This window comes from Melospiza georgiana, chromosome 3 (assembly GCF_028018845.1).
Source record: "Melospiza georgiana isolate bMelGeo1 chromosome 3, bMelGeo1.pri, whole genome shotgun sequence".
Classification (NCBI taxonomy): Eukaryota; Metazoa; Chordata; class Aves; order Passeriformes; family Passerellidae; genus Melospiza; species Melospiza georgiana.
Genome location: NC_080432.1, coordinates 104,947,951 through 104,960,059, shown reverse-complemented (window position 1 = coordinate 104,960,059; position 12,109 = coordinate 104,947,951).

Genomic DNA, 12,109 nt, shown 5'->3' with positions numbered 1-12,109 from the left:
GTTCCACACAAGGATTATCCAATAGCATAATTATAGACTGTGCTGTTTACAACAGTGGTAATTTCAATTGTCCAACACTTTCCATTTTATACTATTTATACTATTATAAATAATAAAATAAGATTACTTTTTTTTACTTTTTTCCCTCTGATTATAACTGCTTTTATTCTCATGTTTCAAAGATTTCCCAGAAATGGAAAACGCTGCTATCAATTTTGGAATGTTACCCAAATGTATATCAACTTATTCAAATTGATTTTGTTATGATATTGCTGCAGTATGCAGTATTCTGAAAGTCCAAATATGTTTTAAGCTTTGAAGTCTCCAATATGACACCTATCTGAGCAGCCAGGGAAGTCCTAGCTTCAATTCCATTGCCTACACATGAGCCCAAATATTCCAGGCTGCAGGGTAAACCAAGACCTTTCAAAAGAAAGATGGGGAAGAATCACATCATCCATGGATATAGCACCACAATAATGTTGACAATTTTGACATTTTGCATCGTGGTTCTGGGCTGGAGTCTTCAGGTCATGTTTACTGGAAACACAGCAGAGGTGGAAGGATGCTATTTAAATTCTCATAGAGGAGGCAAACGAACCCTAAATTGAGGTGTCTTGTTTCCTTTTCTGGAAGCACTAGTGCTGCTTCTTCTCATATGTAAAATTACTTCCAATATAAGAAATGGAAGACAGCTGCCAAAATACCAAGGGAATGATGTTATAAGTTTTCTCAGGAACTCTCCTCATGCTTTGAAGCTTGCATTTGGAGAAACTAATTACATTTTTATCTTTATCTGAAGCATAGACTTTACGTACAGAAAGGTCAGTCAAACACCATCATTCACCAGAAGGCTTTGTGCTTTTATAACTTGAAAATTTGCTTCTAAGCTGCCAGTCCAGTTTTTCAATGACTCCTTTGACTCAATGAATATTTTCAGCAGAGGTACAAAAGTGCATGAATAGATTCTTTGCAAATGTCTACTGGATAAATTTCCATGCAAAAAGACACCTTTGTCCACAATTGTTATTATAATTGGAGACAATGAATTTAAAAGGCCTTTTCATGTGTGACCAATTTCATTGATCTTTCCCAACACGAAAAGCATGCTGTTTGCAAAAAGCAGTTTCTAAAACTCATGGTAATAGCAGCCAAGTGAGCAGTGCCACACACATTTGAAAGGTTTTGTTGTGGGGGTAGCTATTTTTAACAAATCTTAATTATTTGATCCTAAACACTTAATAAAACATTGAAATAAATGGAGCCAACAGTATGAAGAAAAGAAATAAATTAAAGAGCATGCCATTCATATCTGGAAAATGTTGGAGCCATTTTTGGAAAGCTTCTGAGGGAGAAAAGTAAAGAAAAATCAGCTCACAGATCACGGCAGACTTAGATGCACTAGGCTAAGTAATCCAATATTCACTGAGCTCATTACTATCCTTATTTCAATTCTATGATGATTTGAAGGAGGTTTATAAACAATTCCAAGATAATTTAATTTCTAAAAAATAACTCTAGCACTCTGTTTACAGTTTCTTTAAAAAAACATTTTTTCTTTGAAAACAAACCAGAAGGTAACTTCAAAATATTGGCAAATGCATTTCATCCAACCAACAGGAATGAAAAGACTGTTTTCAAGAAAAAAAAGATTGCTTTTCATAGGCCTCATGGCAAGTTGATGTGTTTTTTAAGCTCACAAATATCAACTGTCCTCTCCAAAACTTGGAAGAATTATCTCTTTTCAAACACAGGGTTTGGTTTCTGTTATTGAAATAGCACATTTTGGCTGAGGCATAGCCTGGGGGTTCCCAGACCAGGTGTCACCACTGCACTAAGCTCAGTGAGAGAAATAACTCTGAGAAAAAGTAGAAAGGCAAAAATATATTGGTTTTCTCTGTACCACCAGGCTCAGCATACTTTTTGAGTGCTGCTGATAATATGTCATGGTTAGTAATTTCCTTTTTCCTCCATGTCTTTTCACATTGTGAGGCGTGAAGAGCTGACCATCGTGTCTCTGTGCCTGCCCATGCAAGCCTTGAGGGGCTTGTGTGCTGGCTGCTGTTTGGTTTAGAGATTCTACCATGTACAGGAGTGCCTGATCTGGAGGCAGCTCCATCTGCCAGGGGTTCAGCGAGACAGCTCCTCTGAGGCTGACCTGCAGGGTCAAATGCCGACGTGCAAGGTCACCATGATTGACCTTTCTCTTTCAGCCTGTATCTCTACCAGGAAACCAAGCAGAGCCAAGTGTTGTTCTCTGCTCCTGTTGCCTGCCAGCTAGCACAGTCCAGCAATGTATTCATTAAATCATGTGAACCACATAACTCTTCTTATCAACATCCAAACTGCAATTTGGGAACAGTCTTGGAAAGCTGTAAATTTTGAGAATGCTACCCAGAGTACAGCTATGCTGAAGACAATTCAAAAAGTAGATTTAAAGACATTTGCATTACCATACAGAGGCCAGAACCCTGGTGCTGTTACACTCACTAGAAGAGATCCAGTCTCTGTCCACAGAGGGACTTATGCTTGATTTAATATTTTTGTGCCTACTTTGCGTACTAGATATGACTATGAACTTGAGAACAAGATCACACCTGTTCATGGCTGACCCTGTAGACATACCATACTAACCCAAAACATACTGTGGACAAGATCTGTCTATTCATTTGAGTAAGCTTTGCATCAGCACCTCAGAGTGAAATCTGCATGGAATATTACAGTTTTGGGTAAGTGACTTAAAACAAAAAATCCTTTTGTGTATTGAGAGTTTTGGGTAAAAAAAGCAGATCTTCCCTTCTTTGTTGCTCCAGGAGAGCCACAGTAAAAGAAAAGAAAAGAAAAAGAAATAAAAAGTAAAAAAAAAAAACGTAAAAAAAAAAAAAAAGAAGTAAAAAGAAAAAGAAGAAGAAGAAGGAAAAGGAAAAGGAAAAGGAAAAGGAAAAGGAAAAGGAAAAGGAAAAGAGGAAAAGGAAAAGGAAAAGGAAAAGGAAAAGGAAAAGGAAAAGGAAAAGGAAAAGGAAAAGGAAAAGGAAAAGGAAAAGGAAAAGGAAAAGGAAAAGGAAAAGGAAACAGAATGTCTACCTGCCAGCTTCTAACTGACAAAAATCACCTGCTCCAGTGCAGGAACAAAGAGTGTCTCCAGTGATACTACATGTGCCCTCCTGCAGTATTTCTCTACACCCTATGTGTATTGTCTTTTTTCTTTTTACTCTTTTACTTCTCATCAGAAGAAAGTACATACGATGCCTTTCACTTCCTGCCTTCTTGTACCCTAAGAATTCTCCTTTTTTGCTCTGAGCAGTGGTTCTGCAACAGAAGAGTAAGACTCTCTCTGGCCCTGTTCCTAGATTTCTTGTAGTTCTTGTTGCCTTCTCTGCTCAAGTATCTGCCATGAATTAAATCCTTTCCCCAGATTTTGTCCCCACTTTTCAAAAGCATTTCTGGAGAGTGTATCTGTTTTTCTCAAGAATAATTCCTGCAGGCTGAAGTCACAAGTACAACAAACGATCCTGTCTTTCACCTAAGGAATTTAAAAGTCCTTCCAAAGTTACATGAAAATATCAGATATCTCTGCTCTGAAATGTGCTTTAGTTGCCCCTCTAGTTCTTGGCCATAGGTAAAGTAAACCAGTCTCATTTTAAGGCTTAGTTTGTGTTGGGTCACAGTTTACATGAAATTACCTTATCAGTTTTCCAATGACTTTGCTATTACTGGCAATCATGCTTTATTCACTTCTCACCTCTCATCTACCTCATGAAACAGGGAAAGCAATATTTGTCTGCTTTTTTCTTCTTTAATCTCCAGCTATGCTAAAGCCTGTAAGATCTGAATACAGTTACAGTTCTGGCTCCCGCTGTTTCCCTGATTTTACAAGGGCTAGAAATTCATCATTCCCACTGGCTAGGTGTTGTCTTTTCCCTTTTCTTCCACTTCTTCATGCTCCTTTCTCTGCTGTGGATCTTGATCATCCAACCACCATTTCAGCTTGGAATGTGAGAGGCAAGTTCAAAGGGTGAAGAGGCACTCCCATGCAATTTCTTATGGATTGAGATTCGTTAGTTGGATTCTCTCCCTCTGGATGTCCATTACTCATGGTAGAGCTTAGAGTTCAGTTGGTGAAGGCATTAATGGTGTTCCCTCTCTCTGCAGAGAACCTTCTTCATGAAACACAGTTACTGCCAAGGCTGCTCTATTTTGCTAGATTTGGCTGAGCTCAAACCAGAGGGCTAAAATTCAGAGGGAGGAAAGACACACATGCACAATTAAGTCAATCTAGAACCTGAAATCCCTGGCAGAGGGGCTCCACTAGCAGCCAGCATGCAACACAAAAATCTTCCTTTCTGCAGCCTCCAGTCCTCCTTTCTGCCTGAAAGCAGAAGTGGGGTGTGACTGAGGGATGGGCCCTACTGACCAGGGCAGCACTGGGGTTATGCCTCAGACTGCCCCTCGCTCCATGTAGCTACATTGCCTTGTTTTGCATTGTCCACTGGAAATTATGCACTCTCAGCTCCATGGAAAACAAAGGCCTGTGGGAGGTCATGGAATGCCTCATGGATTTTTGTGTTTTGCTAATCCAGTTGGTGAATCACTCTGACTGCTTGCTTAATCTTACCTTCATTGTGTTATTTATCCTCAGCTTCAGGCAGCGGATGGGTGTCATCATTTGTGTGCCAGGCTGCCCTGCTAACACTGGGCACGTTGATTTACCCTCTAAACAATGTGGTTTTAAGAACTAATGCCCTACTGTGCACCAAACGTGCACGTGTCTTGATAAGAGGGTTTGGCCAAGGTTTCACTGGTGTGAGATACAACACAGTTCACATAAGTACTGTACATATCACAAACAGGGAACCTTCAGGGCAATAAAATAGGATTAGCAATTAAAATATGCCCAACCTCATCCTGTATTTTGCTCCTTCTCAGAAAAATAGCTGTCATTTAAGGTAAGGTCTTGCAATGGCTTTATCAACCACAAAAACAGTCCCATAACATGTTCTCTCTAGCATGCTGATTACAGATCTGATAATTGGGCAGGACTAAAGAACTGGAGTGCAGCTGTTATTTGCTTATTAAATGTCTCAGGGGAAAAGATACAAACACACAGACACACAGACACACACAGACACACATACACAATTTAAGTGGCTCATTAATCTGAGGAGATGTTCTCTCTTTGATGGGCTGCACTGCAGTCTGATCCAGGCAAAGCAAAAAATCTTTATTTGCCTGAGTAATTTGAGAGAAGAAATTTCAAGTGCTCAGTTAAAAATTGCTGCATCTCCACATTGGGCATAAGTGCCATGGATTTTGATGCAAAAAACATTGAGAACCCCTTCCTTTTTCCATCAACAAGTAGGGTGTTTCAAATTACAGTACTGTGCCAGGTCTATGCTTTTCCCTCTATTAGAGGCAGTTGTTGGTGTTGAGACATCCCCCAGATAGATTTCAAAAGTCTTTGGCAAATATCTTTATTTTCTGGGCCCACAAACTACAAAACTAATTTCCATGATGGACAACTGACTTGAAAACCCATTTTCTTCATTACTACCCACTGCATAAGCTACTGAAAGTCTTACAGTCAAGATATGTTAATGAAACCAAACAATACTCTGGAGAATACTTTGTTGTATCTATTCTCCTTGAAACTAAAAACCAGGCAAATGAAAACTCTCCAGATGCCCTAGCAGTAAACAGTTTGATTAAAATCTGCTTTTCCCATTAGGTAGCCACTATTCTTTATTATGCCAGTTCTGTTTGCAGAGCATGGCGACACAGTAAAAAATCCACAGGCAGATTACTTGACTATTTTGATACACTGAATGACATATCAAACTGATAAATCCAGCCTTTTCCACCTTCAAATGTCATCAAGAAAATTGCAATACCATAAGGTTTGTCAAAGATATTGACAAGAATTACAGAGCTGTCACCCAGCTCTGAAATTTGCAGATTTCATAGATTTCTTCTGAGTCTTGCTCTTTTACTCCTGTTATATCTGTGCCACCAGAGATATGCAAGAAATGCAAGTTTTGACGTTCTCCTGGGCATTTCTCACACACAAAAAAATTTGCAACATCTAAACCCACTAGTTTCCTGATGCAGCCTACAAAGAGTTTTCCAAACCAGAGTGTTGCTTCAGTTTGAACTCCACAGTCAGCAACGTGGAGTTTTCTAACTCTGACAGTACACACCATCTGTTCTAGCCATGTGCAGGACAAATCACTTAAGGTCTTTTTCTTCATGGATGTCATTGAAGAACTGCCTTTTTCAGAGATTTCTAAGTCCTGAATAAACCTAGCCTAGGTATGATAAATTCTATAAGCAGCTGGGAGAGTAACTAACCACTTACTCTTGTTCTTGTGGGAGATTTCAACTTGGCAGATGTCTGCTCAAATCACAAAGCAGAGATGAAACAGTCCAGAAGGTTCCTGGATTGTGTGAGAAGTAACTTCCTGACACGGCTGGTGAGGGAGACAACCAGGGAAGGTGCCTGCTGGGCCTCCTATCTGTGGGGTAAAGTGATGTCTGGAGGCCACCTTGGGCACAGCAATCATAAAAATCCCAGAGAGATAAGGAGGAATGCTAGCAGAATGGCTACCTTGGCTTTCCAGAGGGCAGACTATGGCCTGTTTAGGAGCTTGGTTGACAAAGTCCCTTGGTAGACATCCTGAAGGGCAAAGGAGTCCAAGAACACTGGATGTTCTCCAAGCAGAAAATCTTAAAGGCACAGGAGCAGACAGTCCCCATGAGCTGGAGAGAGGAAGACTGACCTGGATAGACAGAGAGCTTTTTCTGGAACTCGGGAAAAAAGGAAAGAATATGATCTTTTGAAGAAGAGATGGGAAAATCGGAAGGTCTACAAGGATGTTGTGGGGTTATGCAGGAAGAAAATTAGAATAACCAAACCCCAGCAAGTACTTAATCTGGCTACTGCCATAGAACACATTAAAATGTTTCTATAGTTACAACAACAACAGAAGAGGGCTAAGCAGAGTTGTATGAAATTAAACAAGGCAAAGTGCTGGGTCCTGCACTTGGGTCACAGCAATCCCATGCAGAGATACAGGCTTAGGAAAGGAAGGTTGGAGAAACAGGACCTGGGAGTTTGGTCACTGCCAGTTGAACATGAGCAGTGGGTGCCCAGGTGGCCAAGAAGGCCAATGGCATCCTGGCCTGTATCAGCAATGGTGTGGCCAGCAGGGCCAGGGCAGGGATTGTCCCCCTGTACTGGGCACTGGTGAGGCCACAGCTCATGTCCTGTATCTAGCTCTGAGCCTCTCTCTACAAGAAAGACATTGAGGTGCTGGAACAAGTCCACAGAAAGGCAACAGAGCTGGAGAAGGGTCTGGAGCACAAGTCTATGAGGAAAAGCTCAGGGAGCTGAGGATGCTCCGGGGGTCTTCATCACTCCCTACAATTACCTGAAAAGAGGGTGGATCAAGGTGGGGGTTGGATGGTCTCTTCTATGTAACAAGGGACAGGATAAGAGGAGATGGCATCCAGTTGTACCTGGGGAGGTTTAGATTGACTATTAGGGAAAAAAATCTCCACTGTAAGGATTGTCAAGCATTGAAACAGGCTGCCCAGGAAGTAGTGGTGCCACCATCCTTGGAGGAATTTAAAAGATGTGTAGATGTGGCACTTTAAGGGGCATGGTTTACTGGTGGACTTGTCAGTTGGACTCAATGAGTTTAAGGGTCTTTTTCAACCTAAATGATTGCATGGTTCTATGATTCTAAGAAATTAAGAGGATACATGAGTAGGAAAGCATACCAAACAAGCGAAGTCACAGTAGTTATTGTTTTCCCCCCAGATTCAAATGTGTTAAGGAAGGGCAGAAATGACAAGCAAAGCATTAAAATAGTCACAACACCCAGATGAACACCATCCTGAAGCTTTCTCTTTTCTTTGATCAGTGATGTGGTGCTTGAAAAAGAAAATGCACTCATCAAACAATGGACTGTCTCAGTTCAAAGTTATGCTGCTTTTTATGGGCATTTTCATAAGTGTTTTACGTCTGATCTCTCTTTCTAGCAGTGATTTCTGCATTTGTGACCAAACAGATCATCAGGAATAACGTGCTCCATTTCAGTGATAATAATGTAACATGTAGGGCTGTAGTTAACATTTTCTTTATTGAAGCTGCTCTATCCAGGATGGTGAGCACACTAATACTCACCCAAATAGCTCAGTAAATCTCAGCTATGCTTTTTTTAATGTTGTGCGTTAGTCAAGAAGTAATTGCTCTATACTGTCAATCTGTGTATGATTGTATGATCTGTGACACCTGTCAGAGTCTTTTTTCCAGGACAGCTTAAAGATGACTGAACAAGCCAGTGCAAAAGAGGGGTTGTAAAAGGGCTTCCATGAGTTTGAAATGAGAAGATAAAGTATGCGGTCAAATCCAAGGCCATGAAGGAAGTCCCTTTTCCATGGAACCTCAGTGAAATTACACCAGACTCCAGCCATCAATCTGAAATCATGCATCAGCACCTTTCCTTACCAACACAGGTTGACTGCCTCACTATTGCTAAATTTAGATAATGTTCTCTTTGCCTTACCTCTGTGTTATTAGGTAGATGATCCAGACAGGCTTATCACTGGCTTCCCTGAGAATTGTGATTGCCCCCAGTTAAGCATTTTACAAGTTCTTTTCAAGCCCTTGTGGGAGGCAGAACTTCTTGTTCTCATGAAATTTCTTATAACTCCATGAAACATGGGGGTTTCTTCCTTTTTGGAGACAAGACATATTTCCGTGTCTATGTATTCTACTGTTTTTCTCTCCCTCTTACCTTGACAAGTGTATTCTCAGTATTTGTATTTTCTGCGAACCCCGTGACTCCTGGCAGCAGCAGTAAATTTCCACATATTGCGTCAACAGCTATGTCAGATGAAGGTAGAGTTTAAGTAATTGTTTTGCTAGCTGAGCAGCTTTAGATGGCAAACAGAAATAATTGTCTTTTATCCGTTGGCAAAAGAAGTGTAGAAAGCCAGATCAAGTGTAAGTTTAAAAGAAAAAACAGATTAAGTAACTCAGCAAATAAGGAAAAAGAGATTTGCACACTATTTGCAGTATGCTTATAGCTGAATTAATTTGACAAGACATGCATTTTAACCATACAGAACCCAAAAACATATCGAAGTCTTTTCCCTATGCAAATGCAATGAATTGCTGGCTCTTAGTTACATTTTAAGCTAAAGGAAAAATTCCTATCTGGCTGAAGACTCTAATTGATTGTTCTGACACACAAACTGGCAAAAATATAACCTTATGGGCTTCATAGATTTCCATAAGTAGAGTGTTCTGGCACTGTACTGCCTTTGTTGCTGAATGCATATAACACTCCTGAGGGGCTGGAGGCAATTCTTATTCATCCTTCAGTAAATGTGATCATGACCTGATGCTGCGTTGATAGCCCTCCTCAATCTGCTTACAGCTATTGTTCATTTACAAGAACAATGAACAATTAATAGATGGAAGAAAGGCTTTGTTTGCCTTATGTTGTCAGCTGGACAGAGGAAGATGTTAATGCTGTTTTACAGTCAGCGTGATATATTATCTAAGCCGCATTTGGTTTCCTTCTTTAATTTGCTAAGTGCTTCACAATTTTCCTCCTTCTGTCCCCATTATTGGGTTTACAGCTGACTACTGTTTACCATTTTCTCTGATGATTTTTGATTTCTTTTTCCATAGTTAGAAGCAACAAGAAAATTTTTTCTCTGAACATATGCAAAACAAATTTCTCTGCTTCTGTGTGTGTGGAAATTGGACTGATGGGGTGGGAAAAGCTGAAAACTTTCTGTTTAGTGTCATTAATGCTTCTCCAGAAGCTTAACATGCAGGGGCGTTATGACTATTAAGATATATAACCTTTCCTTTGAAAGCAAAGTAGATTCCAGCAACTGGATAACTCACTAAATTTTAGATTTACATCATGAGTTAGTCTGGCTCTAGCCAATATGACTCAAATATGACCTAAAAGACTGCCATTTTTGCACAATATTGCATCTTTCCCCATATTTTCCCTGCCTGTCACAAGCTTATTAGAAGTAAGCTTTTCCAGCAGTAACTGGAAAAGTTATTTCAGTTTCTGAAAAATGAACAAAAAGAAAAGGTAAAATCGGGAAATCTAAGAATGTAGAGAAGGTCACACTCCTACTGGAAAAATAACTAAGATATTTTATTTTGGTCCAAATCAACACACATACGGGGTACTCCAAAATATTTGGATATGTATTAATTCTGGAGAAGAATACTCTGCCTTCCTTAAGTTCTGCTTCCCAGCAGTTGCAGTTCATTGTCTCCAAAGGGCTGAGAGCAATGGACCAAATCTGCTGTCTTACAATGTGGACTTGGGTGATCAACCTGAATTACACACCCATGTACCTAAAACAGCAGCCTGAACAGGCTGATACACAAAGGGTACATCCTACTGGTCCTTTGCAAGTTTTTTTAATATATCAAGATTTCCACTCTTGCACTTGCCTTTGAAGACAAGACTCTAATGCCTGCATGACTGTGGATGTTTTGATATGGCAGATAATCAGCTGGGAACAAAATAATATCATGTAGCTTACTGAGCAGTCATTAGATAGCCTCTATTTTTATCTATATGAAAACCAGATGTCCCAACAACACCTCTTAAATGATGCACACTTTCCTCTCTGGTTTACCACCTTGGAAAATGTGGTAGAGCAGTCACATCATTGCTTAAGTCATTCAGCAGCCTTGTCACATAATGTTTGCAACACAGCAGCAGCAGCAGCACGGGCTTTCCACAGGTGCTAAATGCATCTGACAATGCAATAGACCTCTTGGGTATATTTACTTCCCAGCTAAAGAGCCAGCTCATTTTCAGGATGAGGGAGTTGAGAGCACTCACAGCCCTGTGAGTCTCATGCTTTTGGGTGGTGCCCACAAAAAAGCCCAGTTGACTCCAGGAGCTTGCCAGAGCCCTGCTATTTCTACTTTTTGGCCACAAAGGACAGCCACACTGTTTCTGTTGGAAACAGCTGTTGTGGCTGCCAGAGAAACTGCAGCTTTTGCAGTCTGTGATCAGAGGATCCCTTAGGCAGAGCAAAGCTGCCACCCCATCTCAGTAGTGTATTCAATGCATTTCTGCTCTGCCTAGAGAACTGCTGTCATATTTCCAGAAATCCACTTGGGACTTCAGTATTATCTGCTTTGCAGGAATGCTTGCCTGTAGTGGAAAGCCACAGGGGACAGACAACCATATAAACCAAGATTTACACCCCTGTCAACAGACCCCCTCCACTGGGTACACAGAATTTCAGGGCAATCACACAAAAGCTCCATGTTTACACAGTAACATCCTGGCAGTACAGTGGCCTTTTCCCAATGATTCTTATAAAGAGAGGTCAGAGAGAAAACCTGTTCAAAGATTCATTGCCAAAGTTCTGCAATTCCAGGTGAATCCCTTTGTGGAAGTTCTCTTCACTTCTAGTTCAGATCTCCCACCTAACATGTGAATGTCAGCCTCTGGTTGAAGCCCAGATGTGCAGAGCACCAGTTCCTGCATGTAAGGCTTCTGATGCAGTATCTGCACTGCTTTAGCAGAATTCTCCCCAAATGACTGTCTCTTACCTTTCCAGCACAAAGAGCTGCTGGCATGCATGCTCTGAGGAGTGTCTGTTGACCAGATGTGTTCAAAGGGTTTGATAACATGTTATAAAACTCCAGCAGACTGAACGGCAGCTGTTCTCTATCAATTTCATATATTTGATCCAGAGAAGGGAGAGGATTTTACTAAGAAGAAAAAATAGAGTAGACAATAATACCACCCAAAAAATAATTATATACTTTTAAATAATTTCAAAAACCTCACCATATCATCCCTTAGGGACCCAACGGGGCAGTTGTTTTCTGTGGATTTATCAATTATAATTTCTGCAAAGAGCAAAATTAAAGGAAGTGTCTTTTTTGAAGCTGGGTATAACAGAGGAATGCAAATCCAAGGCCCAGTTAACTGAGCACTATGCATTCCATGTTGGTGCCCCACAAAATCCACTCTATGTAATTGGAATTTTGTTTCATAAATTTTAATGTGAGAAACATGGCGTTCTAGACAAACAAGAATGCAGGCGT